Source organism: Lissotriton helveticus, chromosome 1_1 (genome assembly GCF_964261635.1).
Source record: "Lissotriton helveticus chromosome 1_1, aLisHel1.1, whole genome shotgun sequence".
Lineage (NCBI taxonomy): Eukaryota > Metazoa > Chordata > Amphibia > Caudata > Salamandridae > Lissotriton > Lissotriton helveticus.
In genome coordinates this window covers 360,069,498-360,088,250 of record NC_136057.1, presented here as the reverse complement: position 1 = coordinate 360,088,250, position 18,753 = coordinate 360,069,498, and the positions used below count along the sequence as shown (strand labels likewise).

General features: G+C 43.4%; 1 protein-coding gene across 1 annotated transcript in view; it reads left to right on the top strand.

Annotated features, from left to right (window-relative positions):
* The window catches only part of LOC144808497 (adenosine deaminase 2-like), a 405,785-nt gene that overhangs the window by 74,413 nt on the left and 312,619 nt on the right, over window positions 1–18,753 (top strand). The window lies entirely within an intron of this gene.

Genomic DNA, 18,753 nt, shown 5'->3' with positions numbered 1-18,753 from the left:
CAGCCTAGCGAACCTTTTCCTGGGCTGGTGGGAGGAACAGGTCGTCTGGTCAGAAGGATCGGAGATGTACACTGACCACATCTTGATGTGGGTCAGGTACATCGACGACCTGTTTATAATTTGGAATGGCCCTGAGACACTAGCTAGACAGTTCATTAAGCATCTTGGTATAAATGATCTCAACCTTCGCTTTACTTACACTATCAGTAACACATATTGTGAGTTTTTGGATGTGGCAGTTGAGGTGAAGGAAGGTAACATAACTACACGTCTGTTTCGCAAAGCGACAGCCGGCAATGCGGTGTTGCACTCAACAAGCCACCACCCTATCCCACTGAAGAGAAGCATTCCTTACGGGGAGCTGTTGAGGGCACGCCACAATTGCAGCACCGATACTAGTTATGAGGTTGAACAGAAGGCCATGTTGGAACGTTTCAGGGAGAAGGGATATGACAAGGAAACACTGAAAAGTGCCCAGAATAAAGTCCAAGACCTCAGTCATGAAGAAGTCCTGTTTAGAACATCTATCAGTGACAAGAGAAGAAAGGAGATGAATAACAAAAAATCAACCAAACGCCCCCCGTATGATTACGAACTTTAGTAGGGGAGCATGGGCACTAGAAAAAGTGATGAGGGCAAATTGGAGGCTTCTGGTCTCTGACCCTATTATTGGAGAACTAGTAGGCAAGAAACCACAGGTGACATATCGTAGGGCACGATCCCTGAAAGATAGACTTGTACATAGTTATCTAGACGGATTACCAAAAAATAAGTGGCCCCCTATCCCTAAAGGCTTCTCAACTTGCGGTAACTGCAAATGTGATCGCAATGGAAAATCACGGAAGAATTATCAGATAGGGACCGGCCAAATGAAAGCAATCCAACACCAAATAAACTGCAATACAGACTTTGTGGTCTACGTGCTTGAGTGCCCTTGTGGCCTCAAGTACGTGGGCAGCACAAAGAATGCGCTCAAGGTAAGGATCTTACAGCTCTTACGTGCAATCAATAACAAAGACCATAATTACCCAATGGCTCGCCATTATGAAGAAAGCCATAATTGCAATAATGGAAGCCTTAGGTTCTATGGCATAGATAAGATACCCAGGAGCATTAGAGGTGGGGACCGAGAGGCACAACTTAGGATCAAGGAGTCTAAACATATTATTGATATGGGAAGCAAGACTCCAAATGGATTGAATTATGGAGAAGAATTGTCATCCCATATAGGCTCTTAGACACTAAGATAGCATAGGGCAGAAGCGAACACGCAGTATGAGCAAAGTGTGTATATAGAGTAATCACCAGCACTACTTTTAGCAGTGTAACTGTCTAGTAATGGGCCATCTGTTGGTAAATATAAAAAATGGATACAACAATCCTGGTGGTATAGTATTTCTATGCCGGTAACTTTTGAGATGGTCAAGATTAGAGTATACACAACAGTCACTGAGGAGAATAATATGTTGGTTAGCGATTATGTTAAATAATGGAATGGAATGTTTTATACATTTTCTTTAATATCTTTTATAGAATTTTCTCACCTTTACTCACTATAAAATACCTCACATTTCACTTATCCAGAATTAATAAGCACTCGAACATTAGACCTGCCACCAGCCTTACACTATTCCAGCCCTAGGGAAATCCATATGATGATGGGAGCTCCTTTATCATCAAGCCTCTTTTGTTTCCCCTCCGCCCCCCCATTTCTGCCCCCCCTATCTCTTGAGATAAGGATGAGATTGGTCGGTTATATTTAACTGATAGGAATATTAAATTCCAGTTCCTCCTGTAACCTGTCCATTAAACAGATGGGTGTGTTTAGTCCGTAACCGGAGCAATTTCTTATACTAAACGCACACGAAGGGAGCTCCCGAGTTGCAAAACCCCTTATAACATTGTAGATATGTATATACCGATCTGACATAGGATTCATATATCCTCTTCCAACAAGGTTATCATAACCTCCCCAGGGTCTGAATGACTATCGGTAACCTCGAGTTACGGGAGATTGTGACTAGACCACATCTCCCAGTCTCCTTGGTGATTATGTAGTCCGTGATCACTGAGTCAAGGTTTAAGGGGCGGTTACGGGAGTCCATGACTACATTTTCCGACTCGCTTAGCGATTGTGTAGTTCACGAACACGGAGCTGAGAACATTGGCTGTCCCATGGGCATAAATCACTTTTCATGTCTCATTTACGTACTAGACATCAACTTGGATATTTGCCGAAATGTGATGTAATTACAAATGTATATATGCATATATATCAAATGTACATTATGGAAGTATTTTCTTTATGTTGATGAATTAAGACATGGATGATGGACTTATATAAGTGTAAAATACAAAATGGTGGCTACTTGAAAAAGGCTAACGCCGAAACGCGTCGTCCTTGTTCCACGAGTGCACAATAAAGGGTTTGTGCAAAGTTCTCTTGGTGTGTCGTCTCTGTGTCCTTTTAATCAACGGGACTTGGAAGCTGTGGATATATATATATATACCTATATATATATATATATATAGATCTATATATATATATATATCTATATATATATATATATATAGAGATATATATATATATAGATAGATAGATAGATAGATAGATAGATAGATAGATAGATAGATAGATAGATAGATAGATAGATAGATAGATATCACTCGAAGGTATAAGCTTTGCACCAGAAGTTAATTTGTAATTCAGTTACGCGTTTCGCTTGTAAAACAAGCTTGATCACACACTGCTGGGTAGTGGCTTGCAATACATACAGGATGTGGGAAACAGAAAAGGGACAAAAATGTTACAACCACTTACACTTTAGTGGCATCCATTTTGTAATGTGCATTTTGGGGTAATGTATATAAATCAAACTGTATTCGCATATTTTCCCCGATTGATTCAGCATATAGTGCTATATACATGTGAGAAAATAGTATGGTCTAGTAATATATTACTTAGTGTTCTTAGACCAACTAACACTGGGCCACTTACACTCTAGTGACGTCCATTTTTTAACGTGCATTCACAGGTTGAAAACAGTATTATGCATCATTTAGTTATTTCCCCACAATTGAAAGTTGCACAGTATGGCAGATACATGCCCAAAGGTCCACTAGCAATGTTGTATATACAGTATTGCTGTGGGATTAGTTATTTAAAAAGTGATATTGCGTTTATAATTGGCAAGTACCTATGCAAACTGCTATGTCCATAACTTAATAGGTAATGCATGGATTTTGCAAAGTGCCATCATGTCGAAGACCTCTATTGTTATGTAGTGTTCATAGTTCATGACCTCAGCATAGTGCCAGGATATCCACATCGGAACTCCTATTCCTTAGTATTGCTACAAAACCCATACCAAAAACCAGTAGTCTACAAATAAACAATAAAAAAAGTGAAGTGATCTACACTCTAGTTCTAAACCCAAGATTTATAGAGATGTAGTTAAATCAAGAAAACAATCTCTTATCTGTAGGGTGTTGACCTCCACCATTGTGAATGAAGAAAAGGTTTGGGGAGTTCTCTAGAGTAGGCCTTGTGTGTCGGCCCCTTCCTTTTTGCCTGTGATAAAAAGAAAAGTAAAACCATGAGTTGTTCTCACAGTGTGAGTTAAGATCCTAAAAAATTAGCACAAAATTCACTATAGTTAAACGCATACATATATCTCAAGACAAGTTGTACAATATATGGATATGAGAAGCCAGACCATGACTTAGCAATATGTAAATCACTATTCGTGTAGGTGAATACTCATTTCTTCGTCTTGGTTAAGCCCGTCCGGGCTTTTGGTTTGTAGATTAATTATATGCCAAGACTCCTTTTTCGTAGCTGTAATACTCTGTTACCTCCTCTGTGACTCTGCTTAATCTGTTCTATGGCAAAGAAACTAAGGAGGGAGTCGTTAGAGAGATGGTACTCTGCAAAGTGTCTAGCTACCGGGTAGTGGGGGTCTTTGTTGCTGATGGCTCACATGTGTTCCAAGACCCTTTTCTTGGTAGCTAGTGTTGTGCTTCATATGTATCTCTTTTTACAGGGGTACTCTAGGAAGTAAATAGTAAAAACGGTTCCACAGGTCAGAAATTGTTTGATGCTTTTTTCCCCTGTCGGTGAATGATAGGTTTTCCTCATGTACTGTTACTACAAGCCTTGCAGTGGCCGCAGGGAAAAAATCCCTGTAGACCAGACTGCATGCTCGAAAGTTTGTTTGTAATATCTCCTTTGACCAGAAAGTCTCTAAGACTTCTACCCTTCCTGTATGTAATACTCGGTCGATCTGGAATTGTATTACCTATGGTAGGGTCAATGGAAAGGATGTTCCAATTCTGGTTAAGGATTTTTTATATCTTTTTGGATTCCTATTGTATGTGAGAATTACGCTGGTTGTTGTGTTTTCCTCTTGGATGGGTTTATCTTCCAATGTAACTTCTCTCTTTATTTTACTGACTTTCTCCTTAGCATTGGTCAATACTCAATTAAGGTAGCCTCTTTCTCTGAATCTCTTAATCATGTTTTCTTGTTCTGCTAGAAAGTTTTCTTGTGTGCTGCAGTTTCTCCTTGCTCTCAGTGCCTTTTAAAGAACTGTTTTAAGTGTGCTTGATGGCAGCGACCCACATGGGCAATGAATGGACTTCCAGTCCTAGAATTCAGTGGTACAGCTCACCTGCCATGCCAAAAGCCAGCCCACTCTATCACTCTCGTTATTAGGAATGGTGACACTAGCAAAACAGAAATATAATACTGTAACTGTGCTTCCTCATGTGGTAGTAAGAAAGTGGCTGAAATTGGGTTGCTTGCAAAATGCCCCACTAAAATGAGCAGGTCCATAGCTCAAATGCAAGAACCAGTAAACCTTCTCCCCTGGCAAGCCCTCGCCTTCATTCCAGTAGCCAGGAAGGTCAGGACATACAACCTCAACATAAGCGATGAGGAGACGTCAGGGAATATCATCAGATGTCATGGGAGTGACACTAGCGCCTTGCTGGGGCAAGGGGACATCTCCAGTTGTCGAAACGTCTGATCCTATGTCCTTTGCGTCCAAATTTCTAAGTCCAAAGTGTGGAGCGAAACCACATCGGCCCCACAAACCCTGGACCAACGAGGGATGTACCACTGCAGACTGTTCCCTATTTGGAGTTTTCAACAGTCATCTGTAGTGGCATTATTGGTTTCTGGCTTTTCTTGATTGCACCAAACACTGCTTTGCTCGTCCTACATCATATCCAGTCTCCTCCAGCCAAGAGCCGACATGCACTGAAGACATGATTGAGTGTTTTACCATCTTTCACCTCTCTAAATTTAGCCAGGAGATGTTCAGATTTCTTGATGCCTTTTTAAAATCCAGGAAACTGTGGTAGCTGCTGCTCCAAATCTGTGTAATCAGATTAGTTATGAACCTTGCAGCTCTCCAAGTCCCATGGACCATGCCTATGGGCACTTGTAGGATATGGTATCTGTCTCAATATTTAAGTAAACGCACAACTTTAGAGGGCTGTGGTATTCCAAGGGGCAGAGGTCTACGGCAACATTTTTTTCCTGTTTACCGAAGAGCACTGACTCCGAGAACCAGCTTTCTATATTAAGCTAAACTGAGGGATCCTCAATTTTTTCAAGTACCTCAATAATGCAAATGCTATTGTGCTGAGAGCGCCCCTAACCGTCCTTTGTCCGTTCCTGAGGAACTTGCACCTCTTTGCACACTTCACTTACCCGTCATTGAAGATCAGACACAAAGGGCCTTACAACCGCTAGTGTAAACTCAGTCTTGGTCACTCCATCCTACAATTTCCTACCGTAAGTATCCAAGATCAAGGGCCACTATGTCTATGTTATGCTCCAATGCAGTGCAAGAGGCTTGAATAGCAAGCACAAATTTGTCTGATTTGTCTAATGCAGGGATAGCAGCAGTGCCTGTTGCCGGTGTTTCCGCGATTAGTGGCCCAGCTGGCAGAAAATCAGGAACACAAACGTCTCTCATCACGCCCTGTTTAGTGTGTTTATTGGTACGTTTTCCTATGATGGAGCAAGGATTCTAATGTATACTGACAAAATGCCACTCATTCAGTCAGCATGTAAAGGCAGCTGTGGTTGAGGCAGAAGTCAATATCATTTTAGAACAAGCAGTTGTTCCGTGCGTGTAGGTAACAGCTCCCATTCACAACAATGTATGCAGTGCAGACGGGAGAGTTGGTCAAGAACGTAGCAGTGCTCCACCAGCAGCAAAATCAAAGGGGCCGTGGATTCAGGGTGTAGAGCAGTCAATCGGGCACACTGAAAGTAATGCAGCTCACGTACGAGGGTGGAGAGTCCACTGGACACCAGGTCAGCAGTCACATACAGGTGGGCAGGATCATGTGTCCTACGACGCACCCACTCGTCGTGTCCCAATCCGTACAGCAGCTCAGCACTATCGACCCCAGGCACCCGAAGCATTGTTCAGCCCCGTACCTCTGGGGTGCTCAGCTCCCAGTATGAACGACATCACAGCCAACACCTTGACCACAACCCGGGTCATGCAGTACTAAAATATGTACTTTATCCAACACCCTACTCCCCCTGGTGAGCACTCACTTCCCCAAACTCCCGAGGAGTACCTTGCTCCCACGCCCTGAAAAAGCCAAACATAATCTGTCCCCAACAGACATTTTCAATTTTATTTCTTTATTTTTTATTTATTTAGTGTTTTATAGAGCGCGAACCAGACCTGTGAGGGTATCAGAGCGCTTTACAGTAGCATCAGGTGGGATACAGAACAAAGGGGGGAGGAGAGTCCGGGGATAAGGGAACAAATAGAAACAGTATATGGTAAAACAAAACAGTCATAATATTCGACTACTATGAGGGATAGGAGCAACGATGCAATAAACTAGAAAAGCAGTCTCATCACCCATTGTTCAAAGTGCAGGGTGTGTAACATAGGGGAAGGCAGCAAAGGAATAGTGCAGTGATGATAGCTAAAGTCAGGTTAAGGGGGTGATTGTAGCGTGAGCTTTAGGAGAGGAATTTGCCCATTAGGAAAGATTTGGTCTCCTTTTTTAAGTGGGCTAGAGACGGTATTCTTCTAATGGCAGGTGGGAGTGAGTTCTATATTCTTGGGGCGGCCCCAGAGAAGGCCCAATTGTATGTTCTTTTTTTCTTGAAGCGTGCGGGTTGGAGCAAAAGGGCTCTGGCGGACCGGGAGTTTCTGATTCCTCTGGATAATACAAGTTTCTGTGCGAGAAAAGCAGGGGACTTGGAATAGAGAGCCTTGTGGGTGATGCAAGCCAGTTTGAATTGGATTCTGGCCTCAAGAGGAAGCCAGTTCAGAGCTTTAAGGTGGGGAGAGATGTGGTCAAACTTCTTAGAGCTAGTTAGGAGTCTGGCGGCGGCGTTGAGGCAGGCTTTCAAGGGTGCCAGAGAGATCTTGGGTAGGTCTGCGAGAGTGGAGCAACCATATTCTAGTCGAGAGATGATAAGGCCTGGATAGCCGATTTTAGATCAGGAGGGTCAAGGAAAGGTTTCAAGTTTCGTAGGTAGTTCAGGTGAAATCTGGCGGTTTTGGCCATCGCGTTGATATGGCCACGCATGTTCAGGTTGCCGTCTAAGGTAATTCCCAAGGACTTGGCAGAGTCCTCAATGGTAGGAGAGCAGTTTAGCGCTGTGATAGTCTTGGTCCAAACTTGAATGTCTGTATTTGCGTTGGGTGGCGAGATTAAGAGGAACTCAGTTTTTTGGGCGTTGAGTTTAAGCTGGTTGGATGTGAGCCAGTGGACAATAAGTTTCAAGGCCTCATTCAGGGAATGGATATCCTGTGGAGAAAAGATATTGATGTAGAGCTGTGTGTCGTCGGCATACATGTGGTAGGAGATATTAGCAGTGTGCAGCACCTCTGAGAGCGGTTCGAGGTACAGATTGAAAAGGGTAGGGGATAAGGTTGATCCATGGGAGACTCCAACTGTGATCGGAGAGGAGGCGGATAGGTTTGCCGTTGATCAGGACTCTCTGCGAGCGGTTCTGGAGAAGGATCGGGACCAAGCCAGAACGGTGCCATCCAGGCCCATCCTAAGTTTGAGGCGATTCAGGAGAATTTCGTGGTTAACCGTGTCAAAAGGCGAGGATAGGTCAAGGAGGATCAAGAGGCAGGTTTTGCCTTGGTCAAGGGCTTGAAGGGCATTATCGACAATGTGGAGGAGAGTGGTTTCCGTGCTGTGCCCAGCTCTGAAACCAGATTGCAAGTCATCTAGAAGGTGGAAGTTGGAGATGTGTTGGCTTAACTGTTGCTGTACACATTTTTCCAGCACTTTAGCTAGGAGAGGGATGTTAGAGATAGGTCTGTAATTTTCAGGAGAGGCAGGATCTAAGGTGGGTTAGCTTCAATACTTCTAACTCCAACCCTAACACCTTCTCCTCTCCAGCTAGCACTAATCATTGCACTATACCGACCATCTCCCTCGACTGAACCAAACAATAATCAACTAGTCCCTATAATGCGTTCCCATTCCTCTCTAGAGTTCAAGCCTTTTCTTACAGTGTCACAGTATGAAATGTACCATTGTTCATGGCACTTGCGGACAGTTTGAATATTACCACCTCTCTTCCCAATTTTCACCTTCTCAAGAATGAACCATTTAAATTCATTCTCGGTATGGCCTTTCTCAATAAATTTATTCTCGGTATGGCCTTTCTCAATACATTTATTGGTACATTTCATACTGTGACACTGTAAGAAAAGGCTTGAACTCTAGAGAGGAATGGAAACGCATTATAGGAACTAGCTGATTATTGTAGGAGGTTTCGTTTGTGGCTAACACAGGAAAACAGCCCCGATCTGCATAGTCTTTAAAATTTTTAGAATTCTGATTCCGATTTTGTATTTTTGGGGATACATTTAATTTGTACAATGTTATGCACAATGTTATGTTATGTATAAGTATCAAGGACCCCCTGAAGTTACAGAGTCCTCGAGATCGACAGGGCTTTCTACAGACCTGGTAGGAGGCGGGCTGAGCAATCGAAGGCGGAAGAAACAGCTGTTAAAGAGACAGTAACAGCTTTTGAATCAGATATTGCTCGCGCTGATGCGGATGGGGCGGATAAGATTGTATGCATTATCTCAACCTCAACACCAGAGCTGACCCCAGGAGACGAAGGTAAAGAGACAGTACCTGACCCAGGGAAGTCAGGGGTCGAGAAAGTTGTAAATATAAATGCAAATGCAAATGAAAATGCAAATGCAAATGCAACCCACAAGCTAGGTAATAAAACACTAAATACCTTAGGATCCGTTTTGGCTTCCCCCAGTGAGGACGTTTTTTTTACTGGCAACGACGAGGCAGACGGGGAGGAAGGGAGTGAGAACAGTAGTTCGGATTTGGTGCCAGACTCAGACTTGGATACGTCAGTAGGTTCCGAGCTGAGCACTGAGTCAGATACTGATAACGAGACAGAATCGAACAGTGCTTCTGTCCCTCTGGATAGTGACACGGAGTCTATCGATTTGGAGCAAGAGACAGTACAAAAAATTCCAAAGAAGAAGATGCAAAAGATCGCTCCTACAGAATTGAATAAACCTGTACTAAAAAGCAGAACAAAGCACAAGAGTAAAGCTAAAAACAGCTCTAGACGAAAGAGCCTGGCCAGAGCATCTCGCGGAGTCCCGGCGAAATCAGTGGCAAAAAAACTTGAATGGGGCAATACACTGGAAAGTCACCCACTGCCTACGCTGGGGTCAGACAATATGAATAAGGGTATTCAAGACGATAACTCTCAGGGGGCTGAGGAGAGTGCCTCCAACTTTGAAGTCCCACTCTCCACATTAAAGCAAATACAGGGCGAGGCTCGTGCTGAGAGTCAAAGGGCAAGCAGAAGAGCCAGGCATGCAAACACAAAAATTCAAAACTCTTTGCATAAAATCAATAAAATGTATGAAGAAGTGGTTGGAAGAGTATCTGAGGCGGAGAACAGAACGGGAAATTTGGAGGACGACTTTGTAAAACTACAGGATGCTAAGAGAGACCAGGACAAGACTACAGCGGATATGCTCTGGAAATTGGAGGAGTCCGAAAATAGACAGAGGCGTAATAACATCAGACTACTTGGGGTACAGGAAGGAAAGGAGGGGGGAGATGTACAGGGGTTTGTTGTCGAGTTACTAAAGGGTGCCTTTCCGGAGATGGCTTCATGGGATTGGGAGCATGAGATACAACGGGCACACCGGTTTCCGATGATGCGGAAAGAGTCACAGGGTAAGCCTCGTGCAATATTGCTTTACGTAGGGAATTTTTTACTACGTGAAGAGATAATCAGTAAGGCAAAGCCACAGGATAGGCGTACCTATAAGGATGTTGTTTTCTTTGCCCGTCCTGATATTTGCCACACCACCGTGGAAAGGCGATGGCGGATGAGGCAGATGATTACTCCCTTCCAGAACATTGGCTGTGAGGCTTACCTTATGTTTCCAGCACGATTGAAGGTTGGACTAAATGGAAGCTTTAAGATCTTTTTTTCCGAAATTTTGGCGCAAGAGTATCTTACTTTTCTGCGTGAATCCAGAGGCCAACATAAGACACAACATAAAGAGTCTGTGGTGCATGACGCCCAAGTGGTTGCTATCAGAGACATCTCCCGGAAGAAGTAGTTAAGAAGGGGGGAAGGGAAAAAAGAAAAAAAAGGAAGTGATAATAACAATATTATGCAGTAGGAAAAGCCTTTTGCTTGTTTAAATATTTGACTCACGAGTTGGGTTGGGTTTGGGATTGCTCCCTTTTTTCTTTTTTTTTTTTGGTTTGTTGGATTGGGGAGAGGGGTAGGTTTGTAGGCGACATTAGGAGCAGATGGGATTTAATAGTATCTCAGGGAGAGCACCACGAGCACCATGAGTGAAATTTTTGGTTTATGAGAATCGGGGGGAGGGCGGGCGAGACATCCTGTAGGCACCGTCGATCAGACATAGGTCTTCCAGACCTATTTGCCTGTAGGGGGGTGGGTACCTGTGGGAGGGCTGTCTGGGGTGGGGGAGGGAGGGAGGGCACATGAGCACTGGAATTTCTCAGAAATATGCAGAACTTGACCTAGATTGGAACTATGATTGGAACTATGAGTATGAGTATGAGTATAGGTGTCGGATTGAATGGGTTGAGAGTGGTAAATTGGGAACTTATGCAATAGAAGTAGCGAAGAACAAGCTTGGTAGCAGTGAGCAGTCATTCGGTAACCCCTTAAAAACTAAATATGTCCCTTAGATTTCTTACATGGAACGTATGTGGGCTAAACGATGCCCAAAAAAGACAAAAGATAGCAGTTCGATTGCGGCAAATGAATGTCGACTACGTATTTCTGCAAGAAACGCACATAATGAGCACTCAGGAGTTTTGCCTTAAACAACTGGGGTTCCATTTTATAGCAAGGTCCAAGCAAGGGGCGAAAAATAAAGGGGTAGCTATTCTTTCAAGAAGTAAAAATGTGGTAATCGGAAGAAAATTAGAAGACCAATGGGGTAGATGGGCTATGGTCGAGATTTTAATAGAGGGAGTATGGACAACCTTAGTAGCAGTATATGGCTCAACCCAGGATGATCCAGAAATTCTGCAGTTTTTAGACGCAGAATTAGCAGGTTGGCCACCTCAGGTTATTATAGGAGGCGATTTAAATATTAATGGGGCGGATGGGCTGGGGCTAGGGTTGACCGGAACATATAAAGGCAGGAAGAAAAGAGTATATAAAGCATTGGTTGATCTCTTAGAAAATAATACTCTGCAAGATGTCTGGGGTAAAATTAGGTCGGACCAAATAGGTTTTACATATTACTCGGCACCACATCGTATCTGTGTTCGACTAGATTATTTCTTGATATCTAACGACCTAATGAAATTGATAGGCTCCCACGAATTTTTAGTGATCACAACCCCCTAGTACTAACAATGAAGTTAGAAGGGAGAACAAGATTAAGTAGGGTCTGGACCTTTGAGAGAGGGCTCCTTTTGAATAATAATTATGTACAGCATATGTCCAAATGGATTAGTGAGGCTGGTGCTCGTGGAGAGACATGTAGTTTTAGCGCATACAAAAGGAAAGTAGCACGAATCAGGGATAGTGGCATAGAGAGGGCCGTTTCAGAGGCGGAGGAGCAGCTTCATAAGTGCGTAATAACGGGTGAATCGACAGAACAATCAATTATAGAATTGATGAAGGTAAAAAGTGAAGCTGAGGATGATCTGGCAAACAAGGCAGCTCAGCACTACACCATTAGAAGGGAGAGATGCTATGAATTCAGCGAAAAAGTTGGACATGTACTTGCCATGCGTACTAGGCAGATAGCGGCAACCGGTAATGTTAGGGAGATTAGTGACGAAAACGGTAGGCTACATTCAGACCCTGAGGAAATTAGGGAAGTCTTTAGGAAATGTTATCAAAAACTATATGATGAACAACACCCCAGCGTTGCGGAAGAGATAAGTGAATACCTTCGGAATATTCCGGCCGAGAGGGTTACCATTGAAGATGCAGAAGGACTCGAGAAGCTGTTGGATCATACTGAAATCAAAGAAGCTCTGGGCAATCTCCCCTCAGGGAAGGCTGCAGGTCCGGATCAGTTGCCCTTAGAGTTCTATAAAAAACCTTTTGGGGGAGTCTAGGGCAGGATTTAATTAGAACAATTCAAGCTGCTCAGATGGGGGAGTCTATCCCCAAATCTTGGGGAGGTGCAGATATTGTTCTAATATTAAAAAAAGGGAAGCCCGCGGTGGCCGGCACTTGGTGGTGGTGTGGAGTCGGTCGGAGGGGCCGATGTGCTAATAGACCGATTGCGGCCTCCCGGGCCTGGTCCGGCGGTCCTGCGGCCTGGTGTTGGGGAGCTGACTTCCATGGACGGGGTTAACCGTACATCTGGCTCGTCTCCCCTTTGTTCTCCGGCCCGGCCATTTTGAGTTCCTCCGCCCGGACTCGGAGAACGGTGCCGGCGGCGTGTGGGGTGCCGGCGCATCGCCTTCTTCTGGTGGCTCCCCTTCCTGCCCCGGGGGCACTTCCGCTGGTGGTTGCCGGTGTCCTGTTTTGCCCCGCTGATATCCGGGCGGGGGTCGGTGTTCGCAGCGGCCCCGCCGGGCTTCTAAGATGGCGGCCGGCCCCATGATTCTCGGCCTTGCGGGGACCGGCGATGCGGGTCCGCCGCGCGGCCCGTTTGCTGAATACTGTAAAGGTGAGCCTACGCTTCGTGACATCCTCGCCGCCCTGCGCTCCTGGGGGGCACCCATGACCGCACCGACCGCTATCCTGGAGGGGGGTCCCTTTGTTGGGCCTGCCGGACCCCCCTCGGTTTGTGCGGCTTCATCTCTGGTGTGTGCTGCTGGAACTTTCCTTGGGGTCGTGGACCTGGAGGCTGCTGTTGATGTGGATGTGCGGGGGTCCGCTGCACTTCTTCGTCCTGTGCCTCCCTCTGTTCCGGAGGCTCCCCGGCTGGATCCCGTCTGGATCGACCTCGATGGATCTCCTTTTCCTCTTTTGCCTCACATGGCCGTGCGAAGATCCTGTGGCGGTGCCGCTGGACCGGCTTTCTCCGTGTTTTCATCGGAACTTTGCCTGCTTTGCCTGAAGTGGTTATTGTACTTTCTGGATCATCCGGGTCACGATCGCTGCAACTTGAGTGTATTTTTGATTCGACTCCCTGTTATTCACCTCCTGTTTTATGTGATCTGGTTCCTGGTGCACTGGACGATTACAGTTTGCGAAAAACGAGGACAGGGTTGAGCTGATCTTGCCGCTGTGGACTGTTATTTTGTGGTATTGTTGGGTGATCCGTTCATAATTGTATGATTATGTTTGATACGTCTTTATGTTCCTGGAACTTATCCGTGTCTTTATTATCTTCCCGTGGGCTCTGAGTAGTTTCGGACGGGGGGGTGGGAGCTGGAGGGGTTTTGATTATGTGGCTCCTCTCCCGCTGTTTTGCCCTGTTTTCCCTTCCCCCCCTTTTTCAATCTAAGTGATTCTTTCTTTCTTATATTTCTCTATATTTCGGGTTCTAATTAGGGCGACAGGCACGCTGCTGGGGGGTAGGCCATAGCCTTCTGCAGGGGTGCAGGGTGGGCTGTGCGGGGTGGTGGGGGGGTCTGTTTATTGTATCTTTCCTTGTTCCTCTTTTTGGTTCTATGGCTCTTATGTATCCCCTAATTTCGTGGCGCGGTGTCGGCACGTAGCCCCCCGGGGTGTTTGTGCTGGCATGGCCCTTTTGGTATGTCTGTTGTCACGGTTTGCTACGCATTCATTTCTCCTGTTGCCACTAGTTCCATGTGCCGAATTAATATTGGGTGCTTTGTTAGCCGTGGGGGGCGTGCACTGACGCTGCGCCTTTCCTTTTCCCCTCCCCTTTTTTGATGTCCTTTTCCTCCCCTTTTTTCCCTTTCCCCGCCCCATTTTTTTTTCCTCCCTTGGGTTGTTGTAACGGAGGGCTTTTAGTTTTGTAAGCGTATTTTTCGCTGTTTTCTTATTATGTGCCCTGGTAGTGGTGGGTGGGTGCTGAGCAGCGATTGTGATTGTTCTTGATATGGGACTCACGTTCTGCCTTTGCCAAAATGTATTGTTCTGCTGGTCTTTTCCTGTATTCGAGACTTCGGCTTGCTCACGGCCCACCACGGCCCTCTGGACTTTATAGATTGTCATTATCCTGTGACACCCTTTTTTCTATTATAAAATTAACCTGCTTTTATCCTGTCCGTGATGGCGGCTCAAAGACTTGTTGCCTTTGCCTTTCATATGAGCTATTTAGAAATCCTGTTGTCTCTCCTGTATTGCCTCGTATGTATCTTTATTGTGGTGGCCGGCCCGGTGGGTTGTAGGCCCGTATCTGTGCGCGCCTTCTGTACAATAAAGGTTTTAAAAAAAAAAAATTTTAAAAAAGGGAAGCCGGCGATCGAGCCAGGGTCTTACAGACCAATTACGTTGATGAACAATGACACAAACATTTATTCGAAAGCCCTTGCAATGAGATTTGCAGGAATAATAGGTGCCCTAGTTAGCAGCAACCAACACGGTTTTATCCCCGGCAGGGGGACGACACATCACACCCGGAAATTTATAACTTTGTTTGATGTCACCGAGGTCACAGGAGATCCAATGGCCGTAATGTTGTTAGATGCTGAGAAGGCGTTTGATCGGGTCTCCTGGGACTATCTGTGGCGTATCCTAATAAGAGCTGGGATCAAGGGGGGGCTTCGTGAAAGCTTTACAGACTGTGTATAGGGAACCGGTTGCGGCTTTAAGGGTAAACGGGGGCACTATGGGACATTTCCAGATTAAGAGAGGCACAAGGCAGGGGTGCCCTTGCTCCCCACTGCTATTTGCTATGTACATGGATCCATTAATCCGTAGGATAGAGTCATGTGCAGACATCACCCCATTAAATACATTGTTAGGCCCCTGTAAGATACTTGCTTACGCCGATGACGTGGCAGTGATAACGCCAAACCCCACGGAGGCGATTGGACTGATAGAGGCAGAAGCTTGCAGATTTTGGCTAGTCTCGGGTTATGCCCTGAATACTTCTAAGACCCAGATCATTAAAAACTCTAATACTTTCTGTGATGACAATCGAGTGGTTCAGGGAGGGATGTATTTAGGTATTAACATCTCAGCTGACCTTGATGCCTTGGTGGGAAAAAATCTCGTCCCAATAATAGATAAAGCAAAGAAAGATCTGGATCGATATGAAAACCTCCATTTGTCATTAGTAGGACGAGTCAATATTATCAAAATGCTGGTTCTGCCGAAGTTTTTGTATGTTTTTAGAACAATTCCACTCTTAGTGGACAATAAGTGGTTTAAAATTTGTGAACAAATGGTTAATCGCTTCATTTGGGCAAAAGGCAAGACGGGGAGGGCATTGAGATTCATGTCACTCCCGCGGGAAAGAGGAGGCTGGTCGCTGCCGGACCTAAAACTTTATTACTGGGCTGCAGCATTGCAATGTATGGTGGGCTTGACTGGAGGCGCTGAAGTGGAGGGTTGAGATAAGTTTGGCTCGCTTGCTATTTATGGCTTGGTTCTGGGGCCGAATGCTGAAAATTTATTTTTGAGATTTACGGAGGGTAGCTACTTCAAGAGAACACGATTTAAGACAATAATGGCAGCATACAATATATGGAAAGGGTTCACTAAAAAGGTGGGAATTGGGAAATATAACGTATACACCAGACTAAAAGATAACCCTTCCCTACCTAGCGAGGTTTTTTCGGGAGCTGTTTTTCAAGAATGGGAGAGGCGGGGATAAGAAAAATTGGAGATGTGTTGGGCCCTCATGGTATACTACAATTCACGGAATTGCAAAACAATTTCGCTTTGGATACAAAACATTTTTTTAAGTATCTTCAAATAAGAAGCTGCATAGTAAATAAACAAGGGGGCGCATCGGGATTTGAAAGAAATATGGTGATGGACCTTATACAAAGTGGTTATGACTGCACTGTTAAAAGGTTTTATTTAGAAATGATAAAACTAAAGAAAGACGATTTAGAAAAATGGATGGATAAGTGGTCTATTGATTTAGATATAGGCAGGGATATCTTTACTGAGTCATTGGAAATGGGGAGAAATATGTTGTGCTCATCGTCCCTACAGGCCCAACACTATAAGATATTATACCATCTATATTATACTCCTGCAAAGATTGCTCAGTGGGGTGGTACAACTGGTAGTACTTGTTTTAGATGTGGCAGTACAGATGCTGATTTGATACATATCTTTTCAGTTTGCCCCCATTTGGATAAATTGAAACAGGATATCGTGAATTTCTTTCAGACTGCGCTGTCATCAACAATAGAGTTAACACCAGCTATTATGTTGTTGGGGGTAAGTGTTGACGGGCAGCCAAATTGCAGAAATTTTATATTTGTAGCAATGGCGATCCTGAGAATGTTAGTGGCTTCTGCTTGGCTGGACCCTAATCCTCCATCATACCATCAATGGTTAGGCAAAGTGATGTCAATACAAAAACTGGAAACAGCCATATATGCTAGGAAGGGAAAAAGGGTAAGAAACAGGGTAGGCAAATCTGGGATCCTTTTATCCGATGGAAGCTAGGTACTGACTGTTAAAAGACTAAGAAACTTGTCTAGAGGAATATTTGAATTTGTATGTATAAATTTGTGTTTTATTGTTTTGTAATTATTGTGCCCTGCTCATGTCATGTCATAAAGGAAATGGGGGAAAAATTCTCAATAAAAAAAAAATAAAAAAAATAAAAGAAGTTGGGAAAGTATTCAAACTAGGAGGGGAATCAGTCACTGTGTCTAAAACGAGTAATTTATCAGGCTTAACAGATTAAACAATCTAGTAAGAGTTTAAAAAAAAGAAAAAAAGAAAAAAAAAGGACCCCCTGAAAAAATGATTCTAGTAATACCTAGGTCAGGGATAAAGAAACAAGCGAAATGTAACAACCGAGGCAATTAAGGTCAACTAGTCATATGAAAGTGATAATAGAGAAAAAACTAATTACAGTTCACATTCAGATATTTATTAACACAATTAAAAAATCCATTAAAAAACACATAATTATACAGTATAAATCAAATTACAAATATATAATTAAAATAAGCATCATAACAAAATGATAGATTAAATTCACAATTTGAAAAGTGGCACAATTATATAGAGATATAATTGTGCCACTTTTCAAATTGTGAATTTAATCTGTAATTTTGTTATGATGCTTATTTTAATTTGATATTTGTAATTTGATTTATACTGTATAATTTATTAACACAGTTAAAAAATCCATTAAAAACACAAAATTATACAGTATAAATCAAATTACAAATATAAAATTAAAATAAGCATCATAACAAAATTACAGATTAAATTCATAATTTGAAAAGTGGCACAATTATATCTCTATATAATTGTGCCACTTTTCAAATTGTGAATTCACAATTGAAAAGTGGCACAAATATATCTCTATATAATTGTGCCACTTTTCAAATTGTGAATTTAATCTGTAATTTTGTTATGATGCTTATTTTAATTTTATATTTGTAATTTGATTTATACTGTATAATTTTGTGTTTTTAATGGATTTTTTAACTGTGTTAATAAATATTTGAATGTGAACTGTAATTAGTGTTTTTCTCTATTATCACCTTCATATGACTTGTTGACCTTAATTGCCTAGGTTGTTACATTTCGCTTATGCACAATTTTATGTACACTTATTGTGCGCATATAGGACGTTTTAATGTCTTAAAATAATTTTAAATTGGGCTGGTATGTGGTCTTAACAAATATTATATAGTTACCATTTGCCTAGCTTTTTAAAAAATCTAGACTGTCTGGATCATTCCAAATATAGACTGTCAGGATCATTCTGACTCATCCCGAGTATATTGCACAATGCTATGTATATCTAATAGTGCGTATGTAGGATTTTTATGTCTTAATGGAGTTGACATGTCTTAATGGAGTTGACAATTTGGTCACTCACCAGCTTGGATATGGTCTTATTAAACACTTTGTGATCTCAGTACACCGTTGGGTACTGATGCATGAGATACTCCGCTGCATTAGGCGCTCCTTAATATGGCGTGTGTTGTTTTCGAAACACCGCTTTTTTAGGTTAGCGGTCTAGCAGTAAGGCTCACATGGGTGTGATCGTCTAACCCGGAGGGAGTCTTGCTCTCTCTTGTTGCCCGGAAGTTATTGAACCGCAACGTTCATGGCGAGTTCTTTAAGAGTTAGTATATATATAGGACGCTAGTTGCCTCTATCCCTGTTCGAGTTGTCCCATT